Source organism: Phyllobates terribilis, unplaced genomic scaffold (genome assembly GCF_046119375.1).
Source record: "Phyllobates terribilis strain yellow unplaced genomic scaffold, ASM4611937v1 Scaffold_12__6_contigs__length_324123572, whole genome shotgun sequence".
Lineage (NCBI taxonomy): Eukaryota > Metazoa > Chordata > Amphibia > Anura > Dendrobatidae > Phyllobates > Phyllobates terribilis.
In genome coordinates, this window is record NW_027362772.1 from 139,668,935 (window position 1) to 139,682,584 (window position 13,650).

The following is a 13,650-nucleotide window of genomic DNA, read 5'->3' on the forward strand; positions in this document are numbered from 1 at the left end:
CACCTCCCCACTGTAAGTGCGGGAAAGAGAAAAAAAAAATGGAGATCTTCATTGTTCCTGCAGAGATCCATCCCCTGCCCCTCCCCCCACCCCGCTGTACACTCAAACTGCGTATTAACATTAATTTTCATCATTACTGAGAAAAAATCCAGTTATGATTTTGGTGCACGAACAGTTATCGAACATAACCTCGAACAGCCGAATTTTTCTCAAATTGTTCGTGTTCGCCGAACGGCTCGAACACCGCCCAAAACAGCTCGAATTTGAGATTGGCGAACAGTTCGAGTAGAACAACGCTCATCTCTAGTCCCCACCTGCAGAACCACTCCTTTATTGAGGACAGAGACACAGAGACAAGCCTCAAAACTTCTGGAACAAGGTAATTTGGAGTGATGAGACCAAAATTGAACTTTTTGGCCACAACCATAAACGTTACATTTGGAGAGAGGTCAACAAGGCCTATGATGAAAGGAACACCATTCCTACAGTAAAGCTCGGAGGTGGATCGCTGATGTTTTGGGGATGTGTGAGCTACAAAGGCACAGGAAACTTGGTAAAACTTGAAGTAAAGATGAATGCAGCATGTTATGAGCAAATACTGGAGGCAAATGTGCACTCATCAGCCCGGAAGCTGCGCATGGGACGTACTTGGACATTCCAACATGACAACGATCCAAAACACAAGGCCAAGTAGATCTGTCATTGGCTACAGCAGAACAAAGTGAAGGTTCTGGAGTGGCCATCTCAGTCTCCTGACCTCAATATCATTGAGCCACTCTGGGGAGAGCTCAAGCGCGCAGTTCATGCTAGACAGCCCAGGAATTTACAGGAACTGGAGGTTCTTTGCAAGAAGAATGGGCAGCTTTACTATCTGAGAAAATAAAGAACCTCATCCACAACTACCACAAAAGACTTCAAGCTGCCATTGATGTTAGAGGGGGCAATACACGGTATTAAGAACTGGGGTATGTGAACTTTTGATCAGGGTCATTTGGATGTTTTTGTTTATCATTAAGATTTAAAAACAGAACACACAATAGTTTGACAATAAATGGCTTCACCTAACTGATAACCATGAGTGGAGAAAAAGTGGAGAAAATGTTTTTTTGCTATCATTCATATTCTCTGAAACAAGGCCAAGAAAAGAAAGGAAAAAATCTGCTGAGGTATATAAACTTTTGAGCACAACTGTATATGTATAATGTGAAAAAAAATTCCAAGTTTGGCAAAATAGCAAACACAATGCAATTTTCCAGGTCAGTGCTTTTATGGAAATACCAAACATGCATAGTTTTTTTTTTAAATGGTGAAAAAAAAGTGTTAAAAAATAAATAAATTTTTGCTTGTGATGCTTTTTGCCGAGAGCCGTAGCACTTAAAATTTTCGGGATCGGAGGCTATGTGAGGGTTCTTTTTTTGACCTCCCGAGTCAGTGTTTTTATTGACTTCTTATTAGGGTAGATACATGTTTTAATCTCCTCTTATTACATTATTTTGTGGTGCGGTGCATGAAAACTGCAGTTCTGCGGGGTTTTATTCTTGTTACGCAGTTTACCGATCAGATGAATTTTTTTGATATTTTGATAGATCAGACTTTTACGAACGCAGCAATACCAAATATGTGTATCTTTTTATTTTTTTTAGTTAATTTTTAGTTGGGGGGAAAGGGTAATTTGAACTTTTCTAATTTTTTTTTCCATACGTTTCTTTAAAACTTTTTTTTTTACTTATCACTGTGTCGGTTTGTCCCTTTAGGGGACTTGAACCTGCGATCATCTGATCGCTTGTGCTATATACACAGCAATGCTACAGTATTGCTGTATATAGTAAAAAATCACAGTCCCCTGTGAACGCCAAACAGGGGTTGGCTTTCACAGGAGTACCGTCATAACAGGCACAGGGGTCTTCTGCTGTCCCCTGGTCATCATGGCAACCCATTGGTGTCCCGCAATCACGTGACATGAGAGCTGATGGACAGATAAAACGGCGCCCCCCCCCATCAGGCGCACAGTAAATACCACTGTCCACCTGTGGCTGTCAGAGGCAGATAATGGCTGTTTAGCACAGCTATCAACTGCTAGCAAAGTCAGGGAGACGGCAGTACGCCATATATCGGTAAGGGGTTAAAATCAGAAAAAAAAATTGATATGTCAGAATAGCTATTCGTCAGTCACAGCCCTTCCCCAAAAAATATAATAAAAAGAGATCATTTTTTTTTTGTTTGTTTTTACAAGGTTTTGAATTATTTTTTAACAATTAAGATATAAAAAATTGGCATAAGCTTACTGACCTGGAGAAGTAGCTTACCATGCCATTTTTACTGCAGAATGAACCCCATAAAAACAAAATCCAAAGAAAAATGGTAGAATTGTTTTTTCTTCTTTTTTCTTCACGTTTCACTGCACTTGTAACTTTTTTCCAGTACATTATATGGTAAAGTGAATGGTCTCATTCAAAAATACAACTTGTAAGACTCATCTATGTGCAATTCTAATACGTGATGCAGCAGCCCCCTTAACAAAGGGGGTAACACGGGGGCAATATACTGATGAGACAACCACATAGATGAGTCTTGCTTGCTGTTGGCTGGGCACTGTGCTTCACAAGTGTGTGACTTGTGCCCTATAGCAAGCTTCATATCTGTGCAATTCTAATACTGGACAATCACCCCCTCCATGGACGGGTAGACTGAGAGTGGTTGTCACATCATCATCAGTATATTGCATCTGTGTTAGCTCCTTTGTTAAGGGCGGCTGCAATAATTGGCTATTTGGAAATGTTTTATTTTAATTCTTTGGCTACGCATTTTAGAAAACTACAGCTTGACTCGCAATAAACAAGCTTACAAGTGGCTAAGAATATTATGCTATGGCTCGTAGAACTAGGGGAGGAACAAACGAAAGCACAAAAATGTCTGGATCCTTAAAGGTTTTAAAAAAAAAAAGGTGGTGTGCCCTGGGCCAGGTTCAGACATATTCCCCAGTCCACATATGAACCACAATGCCTGGACCAGCCTGAAATCTCTTGGAAGCCAACAAGCCGTCTCATAGATGTCCATAGAGCAGTTGAGTTCAGGTCAGGAGACTGCCGATCAGTCTGGGCTTTTTGGGCCATAAATGGACTGTGGAATACGACCGTCTGAACCAGGCCTTAAAGGGGTTGTCCGGTCCAAATCGATAATTCTGCAGTCACTCTGCGTGACTGCAGACTTATGAATCCCCCCAGCTCACACACTGTGCGCTACAGGGATTTGTCGGTTTCTGAGCCAGGACCGGAGGCTATATATGCGTTATACATACTCCCGGCAAGTGGGCGTTGCTTCGCCTTCATACACTTGTATGGAGTGAAGTCTAGTCGGCCACGCCCACAGGAAACCGGTGAATACCCGCAGTGGACAGTGCGTGCGTTGGGGGATTCATAAGTCTGCAGTCACACAGAGTGACTGCAGACTTATCAGCTTGGACCGGACAACCCCTTTAAGTTGCTTCACACCTACATTGTGACATTTCTTTTCTCTGTTTATTTTTTACAAGCAGAAAAAATAGGAGTTTTTTATGTTTTTTTTTTATGCTAATTTTCTGCTGCGTTTTACAGTACCAGCAAAGTCTATGAGATTCCAGAAATCTCATGCACACATCTTGGTTTTTGTTTCATCAGTATTTTGTGTTTTGCATGTTTTTTTTGCAGAATAGAGCATGTCACTTTCAGCTCTTTTTTCAGCGTTTTTCCCCCATTTGGAAGTAATGGATGGTGAAAAAATGCTGAAAAAACGCATGAAAAAACGGAGGTATCAGGTTTTGCAGCGCTTTTTGTACCAAAACCTGATGAAATAGAATGAGATTTTTTCTTTTCTCAGAACTTTATGTACATGCATAAAGAGACAAAAGGACAGTGAAAAAAACAGCAAAAAAAAAGCAACAAACCAAATAAAATCCTGAAAAAACCTTCCTGGCAAGAGATCAGGTTTTGTTGCAGAAAAAAAACGGTGAAAAAATGCCTAGTGTGAACATAGCCTAAAACTGATACAAAGGAAAGCAGAAGGACCCCATAGATTATTATGGGGTGCATTTGGGTTCCGCTATATTTCTGTATTTATTATAGAAGTACAAGAGCATCACACAGAAGTTTATTTTCAATGATAAAACTGACACATAACAGAACCCAGATGCACCCCAAAATAATCAATGGGGCTCCACAGTTTCCATTTGCATTAGTTATGCAACTATTTGACTTAAGACATTCTGTTTTTTTTCTAAAAACAGAACAAAAAGAATTTACATTTGTAGGTGGGAACGCAATCTAACTGTGATATTACATCCCTTACATTCATGGTTTTTACCAACACGATGCACAATTAAGTGGAAAGGAGTTTCAATGCAATGCACTTTTTTCCAACATGTTGCATGCATCTTTGCACTTTGGTTTGGTTCTGTTGCTGCCTATAATCACTGTTAACTCTGGTGTTACATGGGACTGTAGGTTTCACTTACATTATTTGTACTCAGAGAGCTATCACTATGTTATCAGTGGTGTTACATTTTTTTTGTTAAGGGGAGAGGTAGGATGCAAAGATTATGCCTCGGGGCTTGGGCCCCTGGTCTTTTCTGACCCTAGCAATGCCTCTGGAGTCAAGTGTTCTCCCCGAGGCACCAGACTACAATACAATGAATTCAGCTTTTTCGATGCTCAGCTCAAGAAAGTAAGAGATGGAAACAGTGGAAATAACCATCAGAAACTCTGCGCAACAAAGAGGTAACACTTGGGCAATATAAGTAAATTTGAATGTACTGTTAAGGGGGAGCGGGTCTGCTACTGACACTGGAATTGGGGTAATGTCCCCCAATTCTGATAATATCCCCCATCCTGGTAGATATGCCCCCCATTCCCATTATATGTGGCTCCCATCCCCATCCTGATATGCATGGCACCCCTCCATCCTGATATTCAAGGCACCCGCATCCTTATCCTGGTATGCATGGCACTCTTCATCCTTATCCTGGTATGCATGGCACCCCTCATCCCTATCCTGGTATGCATGGCACCCCTCATCCCTATCCTTGTTTGCATGGCACCCCTCATCCCTATCTTGGTATGCATGGCACCTCTCATCCCTATCCTGGAATGCATGGCACCCCTCATCCCTATCCTGGTATGCATGGCACCCCTCATCCCTATTCTGGTATGCATGGCACCCCTCATCCCTATCCTGGTATGCATGGCACCCCTCATCCTTATCCTGGTATGCATGGCACACCTCATCCTTATCCTGGTATGCATGGCCCCCTCATCCTTATCCTGGTATGCATGGCACCCCTCATCCCTATCCTGGTATGCATGGCACCCCTCAACCCTATCCTGGTATGTATGGCCCCCTCATCCTTATCCTGGTATGCATGGAACTCCTCATCCTTACTCTGGTATGTATGGCCCCCTCATCCTTACCCTGGTATGTATGGCCCCCTCATCCTTATCCTAGTATGCATGGTCCCCCTAATCCCCATCAGGCTGCACATAAAAAATAAATGCTCCTACTCACCTTTCTTCTCTCTCCTCCAACGCTGCATCATGTCTGTCCGCACTGATCTCTACATGTGAGCCGCGCATGGTGTCACTGCCATGCGCGGCTCACAAGGAGAGATCAGCTGCCGGAAGTAACTGCTCCCCATGCCGGGACTGTGTGCGCGGGGAGCAGTGACTTCATGCTCCTTAATAGCTGGCACACAGCATAGCCACAGGGCGGCTCCTGCTGCTACAGGGCTATCGCGTGTGGCCGCTGTTAAAGGACATGAATATTCACCCCCTCCCCATGCCCAAGGGCGTGGAAAGGGGGTGAATATTCATGCCCTTTAACCTTTAATAGCGGGCACACGCGATCACCCAGCAGCAGCAGGAGCAGAGCTGCTGATACACTGTGTGCCGCTATTAAGGAGCATGAATCTTCAGTGCTCCCCACGCCTATGGGCGTGGGGAGCACTGAATATTCATTTTCTTTAGCAGCGGGGACAGTGTAGGCTGCAGCAGGCAGCTGCTGCCTCCTGCGTCCCGCTCCTCCGCCGCAACTGCTCCCCCAGCACAGTATATATATATATACCCCCCAGCAACATTCGGACTATAAGAAGCACCCCCTATTTTCCTTCAAAATTTTGGAGGAAAAAAGTGCGTCTTATAGTCCAAAAAATATGGTAATCACCATGAAAGTGGTACTGAAAGCTATGGGATACAATGAACTTTCCCAGGCCGAAGGAATAGATTAGAGTATGGTTCCCAGAACGGAAACTTGGGTGGCACCAGCAAAGTGATGGTGAGAGGAGGAGGTAGTGTGAGAATGAGAGACAGTGACTGTGTATTTAGTGAGATATGAAGTAATCTAAAAGAGTACCAATTGTCTGATGCCAAGGGATAAGAGTTGGAAAGAGTAGAGACTGTGTTGAAGGCAGATGACTAGTCAAGGAGGAGAAGCACAGAGTAGTGTTGTTTGGCTTTGACAGTTAATAGACCATTAGTGAGTGTAACTTAAAGGGAACATGTCACCTGGGAAAATTCTTCTTACCTTCAGATATAGGGTTAATCCATAGATACATTAGTTTATAATGTTTCTCAGCTGCATTGCTAAAAGTGCAGCTACCAGGAGAAAAGGAACCTATTTCCTACTAGAAGCTGCTGGCTTTCAGTCTTAGCAGGGTTCACAGAGTGATTACAGTCACCACTCACAGCATCACTCACTATACTGTGAGCAGAGGGTGTAAGCACACACAGTGTAGTGATTTTATAGCAGTCTGTTGTCACGCCAGGTGAGAGTGCAGCACAGAGAGGAAAGGGAAAGGGAGTCCAGACACTAGGGAAAGGGGGAAGAGGTGACCTCCTAATCTGGACTAGCGTCACCCTCTCTCCCCTAACGTCCCTATAAAGCCTCCGCAGCTGTCGCCGATCACGTGCCTTGCCCTACTATCCCTGGCGTAAGGCTATTGCTGGGGATGGAAGGAGATGAGCACTAGTCAACCTCTGCTAGCACTCTAAAGACAAAAGAGGAAAACAACACAGGGGAACAACAACTCAGCTTTAGAAGAACTCCAACAGGGCACACGGCCTCAAGACTCCAGAGAGGCTGCTTCAGCCAAGTTCCAGGTAGAAATGGGTATAACCGACGATGCCCACCTGGAAAGATCAGGTATATATACACCCAGGCCAGAGGGAGGTAGTCACTGGGTCCTAAAGACAGCCTCCTATCTAGGCAGCTGTCTGCATTGCCAAACATGGAGATCTCCTGCAAACCACTGCAGGATGACTGTCTGTCACCTCTGACACACCTGTGACATCTGTGTAGTGCAAGCTGTCAAATAAAGTACCAGGTATGCTTATAGCCGTTACTCACAGGATAGTGAGCGATGACTGTAATAACTTTGTGCACGCCCCTATGACTGAAAGCCTGCAGCTCCTGGGAGGAAATGAGTAAATTTTCTTCTGGAAGCTGCACGTCACTTTCAGTATGGCAGCCAGGAAACATGTTGATGCTATTTTCCTGCAGAAAACTCTTTGAATGTAAATAGCAGTTTTCTAAAGAGTACTTGTTGAAAGATGGGTTTGTAAGGATGAATGTGATGTTTACTAGTTTAAAGGAAGACAGGAAGCTGTCTTTGGATATTGTTAAAAGGCTATTACCAAGTTCTTTAAGTGTTAAAATTGCAAAGTGCTTGTAAATACAAGCAATTTTTAAATTAACATGTTTTTAAAAACTCTCTCTGTTCTCAAGATTGGAAGGATTTTTAATTTCACTGTTTACCACCCATTGCCTAGGTTATTAGCTGGTGCTGATCTCCAATGCTGGGAGTGCAGCACTTACAAGCTCTTTCCAGTAGAGCTAGTAAGTGCTGTTCAGGGACTAGGCGGATAAAAGTATTCAGCCCCCTTTAGGGCCACTGAGCATTTCAGATGATTGAGGCATCTCTGCTCTGCTTGCAGCTTCAGAGAAACAAAATAAAGCATGATTTCACCCCCCTGTTACCCAGAACCGGCTAGAGGTCACGGAGTGATGTACCTCTGGAATGCTAACATAAGACACCTTTTTTAAAGGTAATCTGTCAGCGGGATCTACCCCCCTAAATTGTCTATATGGGCATGTAGGTCATAGGAAGCTGAATAAAATAATACCTTGAAATCTGTGATCCGATGTCTTAGTCTAGAGAAATACACTTTTTTCTTATATGTAAATGAGTTGTTCAAGGCTATGGGCTGGACATAGATCTCCCCGATAATCTGCCTCTAGAGCTTATTTTGAATAAAAGGGGACATTACTAGTGTAAGACATGTAACTAACAAAGAACAGTAGAACTGAACTTTGTCTTCTTACAAACACATTTGCTGCAGCTCTCACAGCTCTGCTCTATTACTTCCTGTCTGCCTGTGAGCTGGAGGCTGAAGCTGAGAGGAACCTGCAGATGTGTCAGTTATAATCACCCACAGCTCAGCAATGAGATCAGGAGAGCAGGGTGGTGATATGGAGAATTAATAAAATATCACTAGGTCAAACATGTCAAGTATTTGCTCTTATTTTATCCCCCCTAATTCCTTGAGTATTATATTTATTATATTTTTTTGTTTTAAAATAGACCATGCAGTTCTAGAGATATGGCCATTTTTATTTAGTGCTTATTTTTATTGCCAGTTTTAAGAGAGGAGCGGTGCTCACAGGATAATAATACAGAGCAGCCTTTATACACGCCCCTGAGCTTCCTGGAAGCCATACCCCTTTGGAAATTACCATAAAAAATAGCACTAAATAAAAAGGCTCGTATCTCTGGAATGCTGTGGAAGGTTTTAAAAAAAAAACAAAAAACACTGTCACTAAAAAAAAAACACTAATAAAAAATCCAGACATTCACGACCTGGTGACAGGTCCTGTTCAATATGAAAACCTGATTTAAACAATAAGTAATTTTCTGACCACTCATCCACCTTTAAATTCTATTAATTTAATGTCTAATGTAAAGGTATTATAAATGATATTCAGTGGTGTGAGAGAATTGTTTGGGGAGGTATATTAATTGCTGGTTGATGGGCACTGGTTTTGTCAAAAACAGCAAAATGATACTGGGATCATTTAACCCTTCCAGGAAAACTCTGAGAACCAACAGGTAATATAATTAATAAAAGATTATAAGAAACTAGATAAGTCTCAGTAGCAAATGATCCTCTTCAGCGTTGGGGGGCCCTTATATCGGGCCCTGAACCCACTAAGGTGACCATGCATCCACTCTGAAAAATACCAGTCACATCAGGAACAAGAAACCATCAAGGGCTCTGCTTTTTCTGAGCCGTGGTTGTGATTACGCTCGGTTAGATACTTTAGCTAAACAGATTTAGCTCTTTGTCAGGTACATCAGCCCTGAGGTCCTCTTCTTTATTGAGTGATGAATAACCTTATTTTATCTTAGCAACAAGCCGGGAACATGGAGAACATGAAACAAATGATGGTTTTAAAGGTCCTCACAATCATTTAATTTGATCAGCTACAATCAAATAGGGGGTTGAGTGATTGCTTATTAAATGCTGTGGCCATTTCAGCTTAAACATGACGGTGCCACTGGTGCAGTAAAACATGGCTCTGGAGAAGTCATTATTAAAACACTTTGACATTCTGTAGAAAACCTTGTAGCACACAATGAAATGTTAAGAAGCATTGCAAATCTATAGTAAAGAGGAGTAGTCGTAATACTTCATATAATCCACACTTTTACAAATGTCTAGTATGTTGTGACAGGTGCGGAAGAGTATGCTTTAATATTGCATTGAAAAAAAGGTGTTTCCCTGGGAATAAAAATGATTTGCATTGGTGCAAAAAGAATATTAAAGTAATACCATCAGATTCCGTTCACACTTACCCCACCCCTCTTGATCTATGCTACCGATTCCTTCTCGGCACATTATAAATGTCACTAAGCTTCAATGAAAAAAGATGAAGCGTTACCAAAGAACTGTAGCAAAGAAGCTTATAGGGGTTATGATAGACTAAATCCACAAATGATGGAAACGCTACAGATTTTCTGTCCAAGTTAGGGCTTGTTCAGATGACTGTATTTTTGGCCCAAGCGCAATCCAACAAAACCTCAGGTCGACCTCGGAGCAACATTATTTTATGGGGCCACCCAAAATTCTGTTTTTTTCTTTCTACAGAGTCTGTCCGAGGTAAAAAATGCAGCATGCTCAAGTTAATGAGTCTGTGGAAAATATCGGACTGCACTTGGATACCATCTGAGTGCAGTGTGATTTTCCCATCCTGACCGAATAAAGAAGAAGGAGAAATTTATTTTCTCCATCTTCTCCTCAACCGAGAAAATTGGATTACACTATGATCACATTCTGATCAAACTCTAATTAGAGTTTTAGCCCACCTTCACATGTTCAGTATTTGGTCAGTATCTTACATCAGTATTTGAAAGCCAAAACCAGGAGTGGAACAATAAGAGGAAAAGTATAATAGAAACACATCACCACTTCTGTATTTATCACCCACTCCTGGTTTTGGTTTACAAATACTGATGTAAAATACTGACCAAATACTGAACGTGTGAAAATGGCCTAATTAGGATAATATGCCCAATTCTCGAGGATGAAATAAAATACATTGGTGTTACTCTATGTTCAGTATTTGGTCAGTGTTTTACATCAGTATCAGTAAGCCAAAATCAGGAGTGGAACAATCAGAGGAAAGAATAAAAGAAACAGAGGTAAAATACTGACCAAATACAGAACATGTGAATGTGGTCTTATAGTGAAGGAAAATCTGCAATATAATATAGTAACAGCAAAGTCAATGAGATTTTAACAAATGTCAGTACTAATCTGCAATGCAGAATGTAAAATCCTCACAGATGATCACAGATCAGTCATAAATCGGTCATGGATTAGTTGTGGATTTACTCCATTGAGATCAGTGGTGAAGAAGCCAATATCTGCAACAAATCTCAAGTGTTAAGACTAAATTCAAATAGCACACCCCTTTGATAAAGTGATATATGCGAAACGCGAGTCAGGGGCCGCAAGGAGGAAAATTACAATTGGGGTTCACCATGGGTAAGCCCCAACATGCTTGTGTATTTTAGCACATGCTCTATTTTCATGATCCGTTGATGGGGGCTTTCCTCTATCCGTACTTTATGGATCTTATCTGACCAAATTGATGGTCTCTCTATTTTATGTCTCCATCTTCAGCTCTATGGTGTCTTTCTCCTTTCCCACATGAGATTGTGCTGTTCTTTTGCTGTTTTCTTCCACGTTTTCCTCCTTAGGCAGAACCGAAAATGCTATATATGTCAAACATATTTATGTGTTGTTTTTAACTGTTCTCAATAAATATTGTTTTTATATTTTACTCTTTGGTGGCTTTAGCGTGACTCCGTTTTTGGTAATTCAAATCTCAAGTGTTGTGGTTTTACTGTAGATTACTTGCAGAACCAAAGCATAGTCCACAGGTTTATACAATCATATAAAAAATAGCAGTTTCAATAAAAAAAATATGCTCAGCATACTCCATGGTAATCCTAGCCTGGGCCCCTCCCAACGATATAGTGTCAGGTTAACATTGGACCATTGGTTACATCATCAGTGAAGACCAGAATAAAGAGTCGGGAAGGCGACCAGGCTATTGTTACCACCAAGGAAGCAGAAGATTTTTAAATTGGTAACTTTTTTTTGTTTAAAAGAAACACAAAACTGATCCAAAAATTTAATTGTGTACGATTCTAAATGTTGTACAAAGTTCTATACAAGATTAAAATTGGAAATTTGGATCTTAAAAGTTGTATTTAATGACCATCTTGGTCCATTTGCTTGTTTTATACTTACAATCATAGAACTATATGTAGCAACTTTCTATAATACCCACTTTTTATTTTCAGGAACCAGCTATATGCCACATCATTTGCTCAACATTCAAGATTTTAGCTGAGTTGTATGCAAAAATATTTGCCATCCTCAGTTCAACAAGATGATTTTGAATGTGCTACAAAGTAAAGGAGGTTGGAGATAGCCAGAAGAACACTCGTATGCCTAATATCTGAAGACAGGAAATCTGAGCTGAAGGCAAGTGTTTTTAGAATTTACTATACTTATGACATTATTTAAATCAACCATTGCTAAGAATATATTGTATATTAAAAGATAAATTTGGTTTATATCTCTAAGGCTACATTCAACCATCCATTTCTGTTTTTACATCCATGAAAAATAGATACAAAAAGCTAAGCCACACTAAGAAGATTTAAAATCCCCCCTAGATTTAGTGCTGGCATTGAAAACTAGGGTGTCTGTTCTCATGGGGTGCACTTAGATACTACCGGACAGCCCGCCTAATCTAATAGTAGGGGATTAACTAATAGGCTGTATGCCGGATACTGTGCACTACCCAAGTGTGAACAGCACCCTATACAAGCCTTTTTGAGTGCAATTCTAACACTAAGCAGTCACCCCCTCCATGAAATGGTAGGTTGTGAGTGGTTGTCTCATCAGTATTTTGCACCTGTATAGCCGCCATCTTTGTTATATGGGTTTGCTGTATCCTGGTAGTGCATTAGGCCTGAAGAACTGAGCAGGTAAATACCACTTCTTTTTTTTGCTGTATGAAATATAGATCATTATTCTTCTGTGTCTAATCCATTTTCCATCCATGTTGCGTCACTTTTTTTCTCATTTGTTTTTAAAATTGAATTGAAAAACTGATGAAACGATGATGGAACACTGAAATAAATAGGATGCCTTCCCTTTTTATCCAGTTTTAATGGATCTCCATATACTTTAATGGATTTGATTGATTTACAAAATTCATCAGAATTGGACATGACATGAAGTACCATGTAACAGAGGTAGCACTAGCTATTCTTTAAGATGACGACCCTTATAATAGGGTATTATAAGAATAATTATATTATATGTATATATATATATACAGCGAATGAAATAAGTATTGAACACGTCACCATTTTTCTAAGTAAATATATTCTAAAGGTGGTATTGACATGCAATTCTCAACTCATCTAATCCACACAGGCAAAGAAATTAAACCATAGATGTCAATAAATTAAGTTATATGTAATAATGAGAAACATTACAGGTAAAAAGTATTGAGCATGCTTACTGAAATTTATTTAATACTTCATACACAAGCATTTGTTGGTGATGAAGCTACAAGATGCCTCCTTTATGGAGAAACTAGTCGCAGGCATTGCTCAGGTGTGATTTTGGCCCATTCTTCCACATAAACACTCTTCACATCCTGAAGGTCCTGTGGGTGTCTTCTATGATCTCTGAGCTTTAGTTCCTATCATAGATTTTCTATTGGATTTAGGTCAGGTGATTGGCTGGGTCATTCTCTGAAACCAATTGAGAGTTTCCTTGGCTGTGTGTTTGGGATCATTATCTTGCTGAAATGTCCACCCTCGTTTGATCTTCATCATTCCGGTAGATGGCAGGAGATTGTTATCAAGAATGTCTCGGTCCATTCATCCTTTATGCATGCATTACACAGGCATATTTTGACAATAATGTTCATCCAGGCCAAATGCGCTCCCAAGAAGCCAGTGAATACTGTGGGTATATATTCTCCAAATGATCTTTATTTCTCAAGTAAATACAACGCGGTTCGACAAGATTATGTCTT

At 40.8% G+C, this 13,650-nt stretch overlaps 1 protein-coding gene across 1 annotated transcript in view; it reads left to right on the forward strand.

Annotated features, from left to right (window-relative positions):
• GRIN2D (glutamate ionotropic receptor NMDA type subunit 2D) overlaps nucleotides 1-13,650 on the forward strand; it is a 1,421,508-nt gene that overhangs the window by 529,188 nt on the left and 878,670 nt on the right. Inside the window, exon 4 of the mRNA XM_073656309.1 lies at nucleotides 11,894-12,077. The gene's annotated coding sequence lies outside the window, so the exon portion shown is untranslated. The remainder of the gene's footprint in view (nucleotides 1-11,893; nucleotides 12,078-13,650) is intronic.